General features: G+C 42.9%; 1 protein-coding gene across 1 annotated transcript in view; it reads left to right on the top strand.

Moving 5' to 3' along the window:
• The first annotated feature begins 321 nt into the window (after positions 1-321).
• zhx2a (zinc fingers and homeoboxes 2a) overlaps positions 322-6,000 on the top strand; it is a 27,924-nt gene continuing 22,245 nt past the window's right edge. The window contains exon 1 of the mRNA XM_056380426.1: positions 322-736. The gene's annotated coding sequence lies outside the window, so the exon portion shown is untranslated. The remainder of the gene's footprint in view (positions 737-6,000) is intronic.

The raw sequence follows: 6,000 nt of genomic DNA, 5'->3' as shown, positions 1-6,000 counted from the left end.
CTAACTGTGAGTATTAGCTGACCTCAGACTAACCTTTGTGGATCCAGATGTGAGTGTGTTTTCTGTGCGTGATGAAAGGCAGGTGTGTGTATGTGTGTGCTGTTTTCCCTCGCTGCATAGTGCACAACAGCTTCCACTTGAGAAAGCACTGCAGCAACTCCACACCTCACCTCACATGCACATGCATACAGAGAGACGAGGGAGGGAGAGAGAGAGAGGAAAGAGTGGTGGGTGGGATAACAGAGGGAGGGCGGGACCTCGGGGGTAACAAACGCCCACTGTAATGCTTACATATTCAATTAGCTCCAACCAGAGGGGCAGGCAGGCATCAGCACAGGAGAAACTTGACGGCTACAAGACGCAGTCCATTCATTTTTACAGCAGCAGGCATGCTTCATGCAGCTACCAGCACTCCTCCTGCTGCCTGCTCACTGAGTTTCACTTTCCTCAGCCCGCTGCTCAACTTTTCACTGGTTTAACACTATGGACCCGCTATGGACGGACACCGGCGCCCCGGTACGGCATGCAAATACGTACTCTGACGTCGGCGATCATGTGGCTTTTGGCGTAGATCCTCCTTGTGATCGCCAATTTTTTCTTTCCTGTCGCCTGTTGTCTGCTCGGTTATTGGGCCGCCGTGAGTGTGTTTAAAACAGATTGGGCTCGTTTCGTCGGTTCGCAGTGGCTTCGGGGATTGTACCGCACTACCTGAGCATCGCGCCAAAACGGTGGGCAGGTAAGAAATGGAGAAACTGTTCCTCTGTTTTTCAAACGGCTCGCCGCGGCTGCCTCCTGAAAAGTCCCCCAAGTTAAAACTGCATGTAGTTGTTTGTTTGTGCCTCTCTCCTGTCTTGCTCTGGCACCGCGCGGCTCCCAAACACCCACACGCCTCAGTATAAATATTTTAACTTGTCTAGCCGCATGAACTTTGCCTGCCCCTGCCGTTTACACCTGCGTACTGAGACAATGTGTCCGCCAAGTTGTTAATTGGATGTTTTCGACCCCGTGTTTAAGTTTCACTTTGGTACGTTGTGACCGTGGTGCGAGAAGGCATAGAGGAGAGACATCGTGTCTACTTTTCCTCCTCCCCGTTTCGACATAACCAGCAAAACATGGCCGTCCTTTGCCGACATGTTGTTACGTCGATGGCGAGAGGGGGAACATTTGGGGAGAGTGTTTTTCTGCGCCCCTCTGTCACATCTCGGGCTGGCCGGTGGACACCCCGCACCGCCGCCTGTGTATCCGCTCACATTCAGCGGTACTGAGGTTAGAGTGCAACTTTTTGAGTCCGACGTTGTTTATAGACTTTGATTTGTGCGACTCTGTGATGTAGGCGTAACGTTACCCCTGGTGATGCCTCCTCCCCTCCGAGACCACGGCTCCTACTGCATGCAGACACATAGACAGACAGGGCTGTAGCACAGGAGCCCACTTATATCCTGTCACTGCAGCAGGCCCGTAACTGTTGGAAAAAGTCAGACGTGGTTCATTTTATTCACAATATCAACTTTGGTTTTGAACTCAGTGCAGTGCACACAGACTGTAAGCTGCACACAGACTGTGGCTCTCCTCTGGAGTCAGCACACTCAGACTTAACCAGGGGAAATATGTGCTCAGTGCACCCAGTAAAACCTTATGCAGGGATAGTGGCTGTTGGATTGATTTCATTGTATTTGATGCTTTATGTTGTCCTGTACTGCATAAAACACCTAAATAGTTTAATACTGCAGTGCTGTAGTTGTTGTTGCTACCAAAACACAGCCCAGTTTTTATCACCTCCTACCCAGTTTTCTAGTTTCTTACATCATTATGTCATAGAACAATAAAACACATACTCTACTATGTAGCATAGGTTTATTATTATGAAACCATGTCACATAGTTTATACAGTCACTGTAAACTGACTAACTTTACAGTAGGGTGGTGGTGTCCTCATATGTCCTCATCAGACCAGAGGGCCTTCTGTTAAAGCCTTATGTGAATTGTCTTGTTGCTTTTTGCAGCTGTGGCACAATTTCAGTGACATATATATATATATATATATATATATATATATATATATATATACTGTATATATACCTTCAATAGAACTGATCCATCCAGACACAATTGTGCAATACCCCAGGTTGGAACTGTTATTTATCTTATTAAGTGTATTGGGTATCAGCCATGATTTGAACCAGTCCACCTTTAATACAATTTATTTGTTAGTGTTATTATAAAATAAAAAATTTCCTCCATTAGCGGCATTCATTCAGTTTTTGGTACCACAGCAATCCCTGGCCTTATACCATTACCTCACATAAACAATGATGACAATGAGGTATACAGCTTATAAATTTGAGCTTGGATCGGCACATCCCGACAAACTGTCACAAATCGGATGTTTATTGATCTACAGTCATATTCAGTACAATGGTTTGATTTGAGTCTGCTATAAACAACATACACACAAGTATTGGTGTTGATAATAATAACATCAAACACCTGACTATGACATTTCCAGGGACTGTAACACCAGCTGGCTCCCAGTACCAGTTACAATTAGATATTGACTCTATCATTGTGGAGGTTGAGATTAAAGTAGCATTTTATAACTAACATACTGTGGTGCTGGTTGTGATAAAACAGTCCCTGACACCAAATAATTCAGTGCACCTGTTCAGCAGTGACCTCTGACAGGCCTAAACACTCTGGCCCTACAGGTGGGCCAATTAATTGAAAAGCGTTCTGCGCATGTTACGGCTACTGCTGACTGTACGTCTGATGAAATATCTTGTTCATTAGACGATGTTCTCTCAGCACTGGTGTGACCTATTATGTTGTATTTCTAAACATTCTCTGATCAACAGTCCCACCCTCTCAGTAAAAGATGCAAGTGGTTTTGATCACAGCGCAGTTAACCCTCCTGTCGTACCCGTTACCAGCAATTCCTCTGGGTATAAACTTGGCTTCGCTCGCTAAGCCACGCACTCTTGCTCTTTTCCATGTGAAGAGAAATTTGGCTCATGTTTTGTTCTTCACATGGTTTCCGCTTGTGATCTGCCAAATCAGAGATAATGTTATGTAATTTGGAATGACAGCCGGCTCAGTTTTATTGGGGGCTGAACACTCAAAGGGTTTCTGTTGATAAAAGTAAACCGTCACATTTCAAATCACACACACACACACACACACACACACAGTTGTCTAGTGTATTTTGTCGCCAAGCATTTCTTGCAGAATAATGTCGGGAACACAGCTTAAAAAAGGTGTTATGTGTAATTGTCTGCACTTAACCCACCCAATAGAAATACTTAGAATTATGAATTTTTTTGACTGTTACCATGTTGGTGTAGTAGAAAGAAGTAATGATAACTAACAATCACAGTTGTGTAGTGTAGAGCAACATTAGTGAATTGTTTTTACAGTTTGACAGATGCAAGATTAAGTCTGTTTGAATATAATTTTTGGGGGGGAAATGTTATTATTAGTATTGCTGAAAGGATTAGAGAAATGCACAGATGTCACCATCCTACCTTCTTGTCCATAACATCAGTGACTGTCCCATCATCACTACACTGTGACAGCAATAGGGACAGCAAGCTTTTTAGTGAGGAGACGATTTTATGTACAGCCTAACATCATTTTATTTTATTTACAGTAAGGTGTTTAGAAGCTATTATTTCTGGGAAAATGGCTTAAAAATAAATCGGCCCTCATTGAATTGCCTTTTTTTCCCCAGTCTCGCCCAACCATGCAGTGTTTCTCAGTGTACTGTGACCTCTTATAATGTCACAGCCGAAACATCCAGCTGTGAGGTGATCCACACTATTTTGTTCCTAGAGGCATCTATTCGTTTACTGTAGCCAGATGGTGGAAAATGAACAAGACTCAGTCTGTCACATTCATTTAAATAGAAAAACACTGAGCCTCAAGAATTGGTGTCAAATTATGACCCGTGAAGTGAATGAAAAAACAAAGATCTCTCTATTTAGACAGATTTATTTAGACAGCTCGTACACATAGCTCTTCTAAACCAAAGCCAAAGGTGTGTTTTAGAATCTTAATGCCAAATTTAATGGATTTTGTTTTCCAGACATCAAACTTCATGTGAAATCAAAAGCAGTTTTCAATTTCCAAGACCATTACATACAGTCTAACAGAAGAAAGTGCAGGATAGTCAAATATCATTCATGTCAGATCTGATTGTTGACAGTTGTCATACCACCAGATGTTGCAAGTGTCTGCTGCAGTTTCTGAATGTTAACTAGAACTAATCTGGGGAAGAAGATTGATAGTAAAACACATCGACTGAGAAATTATGTTTGTTTTTTATAAATGAAAGTGGGCAGGTGGCGGGTAGTAAATGTAATGTGTGTGCTGCTGATGTTACAGCTGATAGGTGTTTGAGGTTACGTTGGCTAAGTGGTTAAAATGTTGACGTGATTTATATGTGTAAGATTTTGATCATTGTAGGCTGTCTGCTAGCAATTAGCCACCCAGCACTGACCAACAGCTTTCTAGCTAGAAAATGACAAGCGGCTAACACTAGATTGATTGTTAACCAAATGACTCATCTGTTCTTTGTGAACAGCAAAAATAAGTGCAGGTTCACCAGATAACAGCTCATTTTGTAGTTTGGCTAACTCAAAAAAATTACTACAGAATTCAGAATCTGAACAGCATTTTGTCCTTGATTTTTAATGATTTATTTTTCTATTATTTATTTTTATTTTGACAATCGGGTGCAGGGAGGTTGTAGTAATAGGTAAAAGAGATATTTTATGTTTAAAGAGGCCTCTTATGCTCTCACTGTTTTCTTTTTAGGAAATAGGAAACAGAAATACTGTAACCAGCATATAAAACAAAGATTCAATTTATTGGTCCTGTGTGTATGTTCATATGGTTTGAGCTTACACTTATTTACTCCACGATGAACGACTGTCATTTTTAGGGCCGTGATAGCAGACCTGCGGTGGGTTCCAACACATTTTTGTTTTTCACCTTCATCAGGAACGTCCAGCATTTCCTGACTGCACATAATCATGCTTCCACTTCCATTCCCGAGCAGTACAATGTGTATAATGGCTGTCCATTCTCTTGGTGAAACACTGGAATGAGTCATCATGGGTTGGAGGACGGAGGTTGTTGTTGTTGTTGTCATCACGGCCCGTCGTGCTCAGCTTGACTCTGTGATGACATCACCAACGTTTACGCTGGGCTTTGTTCCACTGTGTTCGGTTCAGGTCCTCCTCTCCGCTGTGCCTCTGCCGGCTTCTCAGACGTGTTGTTGGGTGACTAAGGCAATCACAGAGATGAGCTCATCACCTGTAGGTGGGGCTGAGAGGGAGAGCGTGATGCAGGGAAGGAGGCAAATTAGAGAGGTAGAGGAGTTACATGAGGACAGACGAAGAGGGAGCATGAAATCAACACTAGTAGAGAGTACATGTGATGTCTGAGAGAGACGGAGGAAGAGACAATAGAGTGACACTGCATGAGAGTGACAAGAGAGGGAGACAGGAGTGAGGAAGTGATAAATCCATGTAGACTAAAGGCCCATATGCACCTTAAGCTGTAAAAGTGTTTTTTCATGTTGGTTTGTATGTCAAGTTTTGGAATAAAAGGCTGCCGTTTGCTAGATCAGGACCTAGTTGAATCCCTGGAAATCTTCCACCATAGCCCTCATAACATTTCCAGGTAAAGCAGACAAAAAGGTCATTGTTCTTACGTGTGATCCTTTTATGTGTCCACTAAGGCAATCCCTGACTTTGGTAATGTGCTTGATATGGTGTCACCATTTCCCACCGTTGGAAATCCTGTCGGAAAAATCACACATTGCAGGTACGGCTGTGGTGTTTAACATGTCGGAAATCCAACCGAACTAAGGTGTCACCGAAGAAACCCGGTGACACTGAGAGAGCCAGAGAGTGACAAAGACAAGAAACGAGACACTAGAGTCAGAATGTCTAAGCAGTTTGAAAGAGAAACAAGAGACGACCTCACAGTGAGAGATTGCAA

The sequence above is a fragment of the Seriola aureovittata genome, chromosome 7, assembly GCF_021018895.1.
Source record: "Seriola aureovittata isolate HTS-2021-v1 ecotype China chromosome 7, ASM2101889v1, whole genome shotgun sequence".
NCBI classification, from domain to species: Eukaryota; Metazoa; Chordata; class Actinopteri; order Carangiformes; family Carangidae; genus Seriola; species Seriola aureovittata.
The sequence above is the reverse complement of the archived record's forward strand: the minus strand, read 5'-3'. Positions and strand labels throughout refer to the sequence as shown.